General features: G+C 45.1%; 1 pseudogene; it reads left to right on the top strand.

The window, feature by feature from the left end:
- The window catches only part of LOC123055944 (very-long-chain aldehyde decarbonylase GL1-6-like), a 64,264-nt pseudogene that overhangs the window by 18,782 nt on the left and 32,555 nt on the right, over positions 1–12,927 (top strand).

Genomic DNA, 12,927 nt, shown 5'->3' with positions numbered 1-12,927 from the left:
TATTATGAATACAGTAATTTAGAGGACCAAAATGATCAGCAGACAAAAAATGAAACTCATGATGACAAACACACAGAGGTTGCATCTGAAAAAAAAACACCCACGTGAACTTCACTTTACCTATGATATTTGAGGTCACATTAATGAGTAATTGCAGCTACAAAATAGCAGGCATTAGACCTAAACAGAAGCACAATTACCATTCATATCAATGCATCTCACATCACATATGCATGACTATGATGTTAGCACCCCTGTGCAAACCAAAAATCAGAGGAGCTAAACAATCTGACAAGACACATGAAAAAAACGACACTACAGCGACAAAAACATTGTTCCTGCCTAATAGAAACAGCATCACCTCTGAATTTCATCAAAAGCACAGGGGCAATCCACACCAACAAAAATTTCGAAAACTACCGGAGGAAACTATGGATTTCCACGCATGAGATTTCATAGCGGGCTGCAGTCAGGCCACGAATTCAAACAAAATTGAAATTCACACACAATTGCGCATGAAAACAGTAGCGCGATTCAATAGCACCTGCGAGAACCACACAGAACATCTGAATCTAGCAGATCACGAAATCAATCATGGGGTCCTAGGGTTGGCGACGGGATCCGCAAATTGCACGAGAGGGGAAAAGGCAGACGGGGAGAACGAACCTGGGGTAGATGCAGAAGGAGGCGCGCTCTTAGATGGTGCGAGCAGAGCACCAATTTGCCGGAGGAGTGGCGCAGCAGCGGTAGTCGAGTCGCTGGAGAGGAAGCAGAGGAGAGGAGAACGCGCCCGTGGAGAGGAGCACCCCTGCAGGAGGGGAATGGGCTTCTGATTTTGAAATAGCGATGACGTCACCAGTCAAGCAAGTCATCCCATCGCGCAACTCATCAGTGACGGAAGGCCCAGCTCATCACTCACGCTCGGAAAAAGAACAACAAAACTTAAAAGAAAAAAATGCATGAACCTCAAAGCACTGAAATGAACGACCTAGTTTCAAAACTGATGCAACGGGACTGTTTGGCTAATGATTTTCACATAAAAAATGCACAAATGTCACACACTGATGATTTTCGAAAAAATATAGAAAAACAATAGATGCTTCACAAAAACATTTACATAATAAAATAAAGTTAAAAAAGATGAAAATTAAGAAATTATGGAGCAATAAGTTTCATTATGCAAAACCATTTCAAAACAGATTAAAAAACGTCTGAGAGGATATAATGTTCAACACAAATTATGCAAGTCCATTTAAAACACTTTTAAAAACCATTTTCAGAGGAAAAAAAATAGTCAACACATATTTAAAATTTAAAAATAATAATAAATAAGGCAACAAAAAATGTACAAAAAAGAAATTAGTGGTACTGATGAATATAAATCAATATGACACCAAGAGAAAAATAAAAACTACGTTATCTGTAACAAAAAATATCAACCATATTTAAAGGAGTTGCACCGGGGAAAAATTCATTTCAAATATAAAAAAGAAAAAAAATCAAACAAAAATATCGGGTGACTTAGAACCAACATTTGATATGATCTATATAATAGAAAGATCAATCAAAAAAAATTTTGATCACCCAGGGGGAAAAGTGAAAAATCAAACTAACAAATCAACTACATAATATCTGAAACAGGAAAAGATTACAGCAAAAAACACACACAAGCATTAAAAAGCATACAACACATTCAGAGAAGTCTGATAAACGTTGAATAACCATACCAACTTCAGTGCACCATTAACAACCCAAGTTTAGACATCATAAGCAACAACCATACTCAACTTCAGTCCACCATTAACAACCCAAGTTTTTCTTCAATCTTCAACTAAACTACTGATAGCTCAAAAGTCTTAAGTTCATACATCTAAAAAGAGGGGTAGAGACAATCCAGCACATAAATTGCCGCAAAAGTTATAGGATTCAAACTAAAGAACCCACTACAGCAACTTCTTCCCAAATTAAACTTATGTGATTGCTTTCATCTACAGGAGCCGCTGGAAGAAAATTGAAACTGAACGATCATAAGTTGACTCATTGAACGTGATGAGCACAACATTGTCTTTCTCATACGAAGTGGCTGAGATGAACTCGCTGAAACTGGTCTTCTCGATCACGATCCTCCCGTCTTGTTTGCAGAGATTGAAAGATGATGGCATGATAACATGTGTATCACCCATGTAAGCTTCCAGAGAGATTCTAGCAGTAACTGGCATATCCACAAACCTCCTCAAGCTACAGACAACAACCTTTGGGTATGGATCAAAATGAAAATGAAAAGGTATGGATCAAAAATTGATAACCCATAAGAACCTTCATCAAGACTAAACTGGCATGAACAAATCATTAAGGACAAACATAAAAAATGAAGCAGTAATGTACAGAAACCTTCTTCAGGACTTACCATGAGGAACTTCACAGTATTAGTGGCAGTCATAACATGAACGAACGGGACGCAGCGCACAAAGCTTGAAGTGCGGAAAAGTGACCGTACAAACAAGCGATTGGTGTGATAGTCGAACTCCAAGTCACGGGGCATCAGAGCTGAGCAAACAAGCTCGTACCTTGAATTACTCAGGTTTTCAAAAGCTACAAAAACAAACACATATAATACAAAATGAGTAGACAACTATTAGAACAGTGGTGTTAAAAAAGATAAAAAAGAAACAATAATAAAAATAACACATACAAAAAGTCAGAAACTTACCAACAGAAGGTAAGGGAAGAATCGTTTCACCATCACGGAAAGTCTCTACTTTAAGGTCGAAGCATGAGTTGTCTAGAATAAAAACAACACGGTCGCCAGCACGAAGGGCATAGTCATTGCTGAACTCAAACCAAGCATCCCCACAAAACTTCGAGTAGTTGCTTCGATGCTTAAAATCTGAAGCATAAGACCTACTCTCGTAAGTGAGAATAGCAGGCTCAGTCCTCTTGTGCTTGAAAGTTGTTGCGACATTCATGTGCTCCTCGATATAATTTGCCAAGAAACCCCTCACATTGCATGGAATGTACTGAAAAAAAGAAAAGCATGAAACATCAAACTGCATCAATTACTGCAACTAGCTACATAGAGAAAAATCAAACTGTATTGACAAACTATAAGTAGAGCAAAGCACAAAGAGATAAAAAAACCCACATTCATTGCACTTAAATAATGCGCACATTTGACAACGTCAACTATTGATCTCAACATTGTTGTTTTCTAAATTTAAATTACAGTGATCAAGATATGATGGTTTAACTATAACACATTTAAACTACATACAATAAGAAACTAAAAACACAACTTTAACTACACAAAAGAAGAACTCATTCTATGAAAAACAAAAATTAGGATTCGAACTAGTATTGCACACACTTTGCGTGAACATCAAAATCAACGTGCATGAATTGCATGAAGTACGCACTAATTTCAGTTATGTACTAAAAAAATTAGAGAAATTGCAAGATCATACAAAGCTTATCAACAAGAATAAAAAAAAATGTTAAAGGTACGATGAATACAACTCACCATCCTCCTAAAGCAATACTCATCAAGGATGACATCGAAAACTTCTGGTACTTCATCGGCTGGCACATATGGAAAGCATGGGGCACCAGGACAACGACAAACTGGCCAAACCATACTATAAAAAAAGAGAAAGGGTTATTCTACATTAATAACTTTAAAAAAGATAATATTCTCAATTTAGATGAAAAAATAATTACAAGTCATAAAAGAATATTCTACATTTCCCAACAGCAAAAGATTCAAATCAATCTCAGAGCTATCAAGCGTAACCCTAGAATCTAAAAAGCTAATTTGTAGAATTGAAATACTGAAATTAAAAAAAGTTGCACATTCATCATACTAAAACTTGCATGCATTATAGAACAGCAAAAAAAATACATGTATTGATCATATACATTAATATTTCAACTTTTATGAACTACAAAATATGTAACACAATTCACACATATAAATTATAAAAAAGTTTTATACTCATAATACTAAAGTTCCACACATTTCATAAAAACCAAAAAAGACTCGTATCAAATCTTAGTGATATCAAGAGTATAACCCTAGCATCTAAAAGGCTAATTCCTAAAATTCAAATACTAAAATTTAAAAAGTTGCGTATTCATGATATTAAAACTTGCACTCATTATGCAACAGCAAAAAAATCATATAAAATCAATAATTGAGAAGATTCTAAATGAGCTACAACACACAACACCCACCTAAACTAGACACACTGACATGAACAAAAAACTTAAACTAGAAGTAAGGCAGAACATCACCTTTCCAAAGAAATTAAGAAAATCATGATTACAACTAAATTTGCATCTTCACAGAGCTACATTTACATCACACAATTTAAACTAGAAGTAAAAGCAGAACATCCACTGTAAATCAGAACAATCTACCATATAAACTAGAAGTGAAGCAGAACACCCACTGAATGTCAAAATTACCTACCAGATAACCACAACACCTACCTAGAAACTTAAACTTGCAGTTATCGCTCTACAGCAACTAGAAAATACAATAGTATGAGCATGTAGATATACATTTCTACATTTCACAACAGCAAAACATTCAAATCAATCTTAGAGTTACAAGCATTAATCTAGAATCTAAAAAGCTAATTCCTAGAATTGAAATACTAAATTAAAAAAAAAGTTGCACATTCATCATACTAAAAACTTGCATGCATTATAGAACAGCAAAAAATTATAATATAAAAAGATTTATACTCATAGTACTAAAGTTGCACACATTTCCCAAAAAGGAAAAAAGATTCATATAAAAATTAGTGATATCAAAGAGTATAACCCTAGCATCTAAAAAGCTAATTCCTAAATTTCAAATACTGAAATTTATAAAAACGTGCGCATTCATGATACTAAAACTTGCACTCAGTATGCAACAGCAAGATTCATATAAAATCAGTAATTGAGAAGAATGTAAATGTGCTACGACACACAACACCCCGCCTAAACTAGAAGTAAGGCAGAACATCACCTTTTCAAACAAATTAAAGAAAAACCATGATTTATAACTAAATTTGCATCTTCACAGAGCTACATTTACATCACACAATTTAAACTAGAAGTAAAGCAGAACACCCACTGCAAGTCAGAACAATCTACCATATAAACTAGAGGTAAAGCAGAACACCCACTGAATGTCAGAATTATCTACCAGATAACCACAGCACCTACCTAGAAAGTTAAACTTGCAGTTATCATTCTAGAGCAACTAGAAATATGATCAGGAAACAATCAGGAAACTTGCACAAATTGCATGTTCAGAGATCTAGATATGCTTTCAAATCACAAACAATCAATAAAAAAATAAAAAAATGAACAAAAACTGACAATTATATATACTCACATAAAGTGGGGAGATCTTGATTAGTTCATAAAAGCTCAACTATCAGGAAAAAAATTCAACTACAAGCAATTAGTCATGCATAAGTTCAGTTGATTCTGAGGAACTAGCACATCAAAAACCTACAACAACTGCATACTTGACACAGACAACTATACAACATCACTCCCTCCCGTACAAATCTAGTCAGCATGCATACTCATATTGAGATGTTACTCGGCCTGTAAAGATCTACAGAAAAGTGGACATGCTTCCAAATCAGAATCCCTCAAAAACAAACTTATAGAAACTATATTAGCATCTTAAGACATCTAACCGTGCACATCAGATACATTAGAGATGCTAAAACTTGCATAATTGCATGGTTCAAAGATCTAGATATGCTTTGACACAAGAAACAATTAGAACACTATAAAAACTGATCAAACTGACAATCAGAAAAGTACTACTCACATAAAGTAGGGAATACTTGATAAGTTCATAAAAGCTCAACTTTTAAGAAAAAAACAACTAAAAGCACTTAGTTCATGCATAACTACAAGGGATTCTAAAGGAACTCGCACATCAAAAACCTACAAAAACTACAGATAGGACACAAAGAATCTCCAATAGATACTAAGTAAGTTGCACAACAGCAAACTATACAACATCACTCAACCCGTACTATATCTAGTCGACATGCATGCTCATATTGAGTTGTTACTAGGCATGTAAACTTGTACAGAAAAGTGGACATTCTTTCAAATCACAAGCCCTCAAAAAACAAAACTTATAGATTAAATCTCTATGTATTTGACCTATAATCTGCATCGTATTAACAAATATAGAAACAAAAAAGATTGCATCTTTCGAGACATACAAGACACACAAGATATCATAATATAGATCTACTCACATACTGTACATCAAAAACCTTAAAACCTACTCAGATTCCATGCTCTGCTCCTCCCATTCATAACTTAAAACACTAATATCGAAATAAAAAGAAGAAAACCCTAAACCAAACCCGAGATTGGAACAAAACCTAATAAACACATGTAATTAAAGAGAGAACAACCCTATGTACTACTACTAAAACAGCCAAAAGAAACCTAAAAACCCAAGATCTGACCACTAAAAGACAGATAAACACACAGGATTTGAATCAGAAGTATGAGCAAAAGAAACCCTAAGTAAGACGGGAAAACAACACAAAATAAGAACCAAGAAGCACAAATACCTCGAAAAGACTAGATGCAACACCACAATCCCGTAAGCAACGAAGCCCTCACCTGCAAAATACAAATACAGAACAACAAAAAAACACCCACGCAATCAGATACAGATGAGGGAAGGAGTAAATGAAGCAAGAAAACGTAAATCAGATAAAGAACAATCCACATATGGAGCAGATCGAGCAAGAACACCACGGACCCTAGCTCTAGTGAGGAAGGGGGAAAGACAGAGCAGAGACTGAAGCGGAGCGCTCGGGGGGCGGGGGGGGGGGGGGGGGACTGACTGACACAAACAGAGAGGCGAGGGGATAAGAACAGAAGCCGTCGACGCTCGGGATTCCTCAAGCGGGCTGCGCGCTGGGCTCCAAGGCCTGGGCTCCAATGCCTCTTAACGGGCGCGCACCACGCATAACGGGCGCCCGCAACGCAAAAACGAGCCCAGTCAGGCAAATCGACTGACCCAGAAACAGCTTCAATCGATTTTCAACAGCACCAAACGCAGCAACAGGAAAATACTGAATTACGAATCTCAAAGCACAAAACAACGGCCAGAAATTCGACTGACCCAAAATGAAAAAATCAGCTAACTGAAAAGTAGCTAATTCGTCTACGACTACGTGTACGGGACAATGGACAGGTCGAGCGACGAGCTGTACCAGCGCACGGTGCACGGCAGGGAGGAGACCCCCGACGTCGTCCACCTCACCCACCTCACCACGCCGGATTCCCTCCACCTTCGCCTCCGTTGCCTCCGTGCCGCTCTTCCTCAAGTTGTCGGCGTCGGCGTTGGTGGCGCGGCCGCTCGCGGCGCTGGCTTCGCTGCTCGGGAGGGGAGCATTCAGGTCCGAGTCCAACAGGATGGACGAGCTCAACATCGAAGACATGGGTCATACCCAGTGGCGGAGACAGGGGGACCAGCAGGGGCCCTGGCCCCCCTATGACCCCTGATTTGCTGCTAGTTTGTACATGAATAGTGTAAAATTTAGACAAAAATACATGCATTAGTATTGTTTGGCCCCTCTTATCAAAAGATTGAGTCATTTGACCCCTCTGATCTTTAATTCCTGACTCCGCCACTGGTCATACCAGGATACACCTCCCAGGTAGTATACTTTCATTCACACACAAAAATATACTGACAATGGCCATTCGTGTTCTCTAATCATATAGCTGAATGAATTTGATGTCCGAGAATTTATTTATGCAGTACACGTCGAAGAAGGATGGCTACGCGGTCAGGCGGCTGATCGACAGGCAAGTGGCGCCGTAGTGCTGACGCTCGGCCTCCTCAACCAGGCAAGCACATGAACCTTCTTCAATGCACTGCATACCACCATACCAGTACTTGCAAATGATGATATACACTCAAAATATTGTAAACATCTTCAACTAAAGATCGAGGGAGTGGCTACAAGACAGTCGACTGAAAAATTTATCCAAATGATAAGTGTCATACATGTGGCACGAAGCAAACCCGCCCTAGCGTTTTTGACAACTAAAGTTTCCATACAAAAAAGAAACCTAAAAAAACTGAAGCTTGCAATCCAAAAGATAGTTGTCATGCTTGACAATTAATGTTGTCATCTTCGGGTCACTAAACTTATCTTAAAAAATGTTCGGAGTTGCCATGTGCTCGTGCCACACGTGTGGCATTTATTAAGGTCCAAAATTTAAAGGGCCAGTCGATTTTCAACTTTCTATTTCAACCGTTGAATCAAGATCCAACGTCCAACGTCCACAACTTCATCTTCAACCTCTGAGCATGCACTGTTTCTCTTCAACCTCAAATCTGACCCCGAGCCACTAGCTACCACCGGCCTAACCGCTGGCCCTCGTCCCCATGGCCGGCGGCGCTCCCGCGACCACCTGGCCGTCCCGCCCTCCCCTGAACCGCCCCCATTGCCGATCTTGCTGGCGCCCTCACTTTGAATCCTAAGATAGATAATGGGGTGATGACGGCGAGCCCCTTCCTTCTCTCTGGCGAGGCCCTTCGGTCTCCTTCCTTCATTCAAAATCTAGTACGTGTGAATCATAGTATCAAACTGCAGGTTCGTGTGGTGGACGAAGGCCTGCACGAGGCTATGAAGCAGCAGCTGCTGCTGCGCCCGCAGACGCGGAGTCACCTAGCTCTGTCCTGCAGCTACAGTAGCAAGGTACACTACTGCACACTCCAGATTTGGTTTGACAGCCGCATAGCCGCAGGAACTCACACGTTCAGACGTGCTCATGTACGTGTTGCAGGTGTGGCTCGTCGGCGACGCGCTAACGGGCCAGGAGCAGGAGAGGGCCGAGCCGGGCGCCCACTTCGTGCCATACTCCCAGTTCCCTCCCAGCGGCGACGCCCGCGCCGACTGCGTCTACCACAGCACGCCGGCGCTCATGGTGCCGGAATCCTACGAGAACCTCCACGCCTGCGGGGTAACTATAAAAGCATCTCCAGCCGCGCCCCCAACAGTCTCCCCCAACGTTTTTTTCGCACCCGGCGCCTAGAAATTGGCCCAGTAGCGCCCCCAGAAACCCATTTTTCGTTGGTTTGAGCCGAAATTGACGCCGGTGGACACAAGCCGAACCCGGCGTGCTGGGGGCGCCCGGGGACGCCGGGGCGAGTGATTTTGGCGTGCGCGAACTGCATGTCCACCGAGTCAGCGACACTCGCCTCGTCTTCACAACGCCTCGGTTTCCTGCGTGGAATCAATGCCAAGGCTGCCGCCGGTCAGCCTTCCACTGATTTTTTCCGGGCGGCGCGGCGACGCCCCCCTCCTGCCACACGTACACACGGCGCCCGGCTATAAAAGCGACGCCTCCCCCTCGCCTCTGGCCACACTCGCCCACAGCCGCCGCCGAGCTCTGCCTCTCTCCCCGTGCGCAGCGGCCGCCGACGTTCCTCCCCTCTCTCCCCAAGCCTGCTCCCTCTTCCCCGCCGTGACGATGGGCAAGCGATTCCCCGGCGATGGGGCGGCGGCCAACGGCTTCGGCCGCCGCTCGCTGCACGACTGGGAAGCATACCTGCTCTTCGAGGACAACATCACGGTGCCTACCGACATGCGCGTAGGGCCGGGGGAGGGGGGGTGAGGCTTAGCGACGGTGGCGTCCCCATTCCCCCGGTGCCCGACGTCGACGTGCGCCCCGACTACTTCGCCGCCAAGGTCGACCGCGCGCGGGCGTCGCTGACGGACGAGCAGCGGGCCCTCCCGCAGTACGCCGCTGACAGCCACGAGGCGTGGGCGGCGTACTTCAAGCACCGGCAGGCGCGGCGGCTCGCCTCCACCAATGCGGCACCGGTGGTGCGGGGCTCCAAGAACAGTGAGGGGCGCCGCCTGTGGTGGGGCGCCCCCGGCCGCTCGCTTCACGCCGTTCTCGAGTACCTCGAGGGCGGCAACGACCCGCCCTTGACGTAACCAGCCGCCCCGCCCCGGAGCGGCGGCCAGTGGATGCCGAGGAGGACGGCGTCCTCTTCTTCCTCCTCCTCCCGCTCCTCCTCCTCCGGGTCGCCGGCGCTGCTCCGCGTAAAGGCCGAGCCCGCCGAGACGCCGCTCGCCCGGCGCACACGCAACGCCGGCATCGTCATCAACGATGGCGGGCGCACCTCCTCCTCGGCTCCTTCCCGCTTCGTCAGGCCGAAGACGGAGCCGGGGCTCGCCGCCGTGAAGACGGAGCCCGGGCTCGCCGCCGTTAAGACGGAGCCAGGACTCGCCGTGGTGAAGACGGAGCCGGGGCTCTCCGACGAGGCGGCCTTGTAGTGGGCGCGCGAAGACTGGGAGCGGACGGAGCTAGAGCGCCAGTGCCGCGCCCTAGAGCAGTCTGCCGCTCGTCGCCGTGGCCGCGACGAGGGAGGCGTCGTCGTTCTCGACGACGACAGCGACGACGATGCACCGCCACCGGTCCGGCAGGGCGACCCCGGGCAGGGGTCCAGCACGGGCGGCCGCGTCAAGGAGGAGAAGGACGACGACGAGGACAACGGCGATGGCGGCGACTTCACCGTGCTCAACGCGTTCTTCCTGTAGACTAGGCCTTTATTTTTTAAGTTTGCTATGTAAAAAACTCTTTAAGTCACCGAAGTTTATGTCTGTTTACCGAAATTTAGCCCAATGTCTTTTTAAAAAAATTTAAAAAACCTTCTGGGACGACCCTGGGCCGGCGGCTGGGAACAAGATCGGCTCCAAGCTGATTCGCCGGGTTGCCATTAGACGGCGATTTTTCGAGCCTCCGAGGGGCCAACTGCTGGAGATGCTCTAATAACTAACGCAATGGCAATCCAGGAACTCTGCTGTAGCAGCTGTACGCGTCGACGGTCAAAACGATCCATGTTTTGCCGTGCAGAACTGGCTGCCGAGGAGGGTGATGAACGCGTGGCGGGCGGCGGGGATCGTGCATGCGCTGGAGAAGCGGGGCGGGCACGAGCGCGGCGACGCGGTCACCGACGTAGACAACGCGCGGCGCGCCGCCCTGGCGCACGGCTTCCGGCCCTACGACGTCCACTACGCAGGACGCAAGCTGCTGCCGCCGACGCGAAGCTGCAGGCAACTCGTAGATGCCAAGTAAATCAAGTGCACAGATCCATCGGCGCCTCTCTGAATCTGATATGGTAGTAGCACTAGTAGAAAAAGAGGCTTCCATACGCCCCCATTAGTCCCCAAAACAATCGAACCGCGACAAAAGGGGCCTTTAGTCGCGGTTCGGGAGGAGACCCGCGACCAACTATCTGGGCCCAGCGCGCTCGGTCGACAGCTGGCGGACGGGAGAGGCTTTAGTCCCGGTTGGCCTGGCCAACCGGGACTAAAGGTCCCCGAAGGCCTTCAGTCGCGGTTGGCCAGGCCAACCGGGGCTAAAGGCCCATCCAGCTGGCGGACGGGAGGGGCTTTAGTCCCGGTTGGCCTGGCCAACCGGGACTAAAGGTCCCCGAAGGCCTTTAGTCGCGGTTGGCCAGGCCAACCGGGACTAAAGGCCCATCCCTATATATAGGACTCAGCTCACTTCACTTCACTCAGCTCACTTCACAATTTTCAGAAGGGGGTGGTGGGTTTGCTTTTGGTTCCTCCTATGCACACAAGGTGTTCGATGAAATTCCCGAGAGCCTGAAACAAACATGATATGAAGTGTCCGAGCCACACTTGAGCTTTCTCATTTATTTTTCCTCCGCGATTGCGGTTAGCAACTTGAACCTTTCATGTGTCATTGATAAAATATGCATGTGTGTAGTTCATTGTTTAATTTGTATTATTTCTAGCTAGTTAGTTTAACAAATGCATGATGGTTAATTATATACTTTATATAATAATAATGCAGATGAATCGGCAATGGATGTACGGTCCCCGACTCTCCGGCGAGTTCATTACGGGTTTGAAAGATTTCCTCGTAGTGGCAAATGCGAACAAGCAGCGAGGTTTTATTATCTGTCCATGTGCTGTCTGTAAGAATCAGAAGGGTTACTCCTCCTCAAGAGAGGTTCACATGCACCTGCTTCGGCGCGGTTTCATGCGAAGCTATAATTGTTGGACCAAGCATGGAGAAAGAGGGGTTAGAATGGAAGAAGATGAAGAAGGGGATGATATCGATGACAACTATCATGATCATTTCGGTGATACTTTCATGGAGGATGATGCTGAAGGTGGGGAAGGGTTAGGTGAAGGTGAAGAAGAGGCACATGATGAGCCTGCTGATGATCTTGGTCGGACCATTGCTGATGCACGGAGACGCTGCGAAACTGACAAAGATAGGGAGAATTTGGATCGCATGTTAGAGGATCACAAAAAGTCGTTGTATCCAGGATGCGATAATAGTCTGAAAAAGCTAGGCTGCACACTGGATTTGCTAAAATGGAAGGCACAGGAAGGTGTAGGTGACTCATCATTTGAAAATTTGCTGAAAATGTTGAAGAATATGTTTCCGAAGAATAACGAGTTGCCCGCCAGTACGTACGAAGCAAAGAAGGTTGTCTGCCCTCTAGGTTTAGAGGTTCTAAAGATACATGCATGCATTAACGACTGTATCCTCTACCGCGGTGAATACGAGAATTTGAATGAATGCCCTGTATGCACTGCATTGCGTTATAAGATCAGAGGCGATGACCCTGGTGACGATGTTGAGGGCGAGAAACCCAGGAAGAGGGTTCCCGCCAAGGTGATGTGGTATGCTCCTATAATACCACGGTTGAAACGTCTGTTCATGAACAAAAAGCATGCCAAGTCGTTGCGATGGCACAAAGAGGACCGTAAGTCCGACGGGGAGTTGAGACACCCCGCTGATGGAACGCAATGGAGAAAGATCGACAGAGTGTTCAAAGATTTTGCAGCTGACGCAAGGAACATAAGATTTGGTCTAAGTACTGATGGC

This window comes from Triticum aestivum, chromosome 2D (assembly GCF_018294505.1).
Source record: "Triticum aestivum cultivar Chinese Spring chromosome 2D, IWGSC CS RefSeq v2.1, whole genome shotgun sequence".
Taxonomy (NCBI): Eukaryota; Viridiplantae; Streptophyta; class Magnoliopsida; order Poales; family Poaceae; genus Triticum; species Triticum aestivum.
The sequence above is the reverse complement of the archived record's forward strand: the minus strand, read 5'-3'. Positions and strand labels throughout refer to the sequence as shown.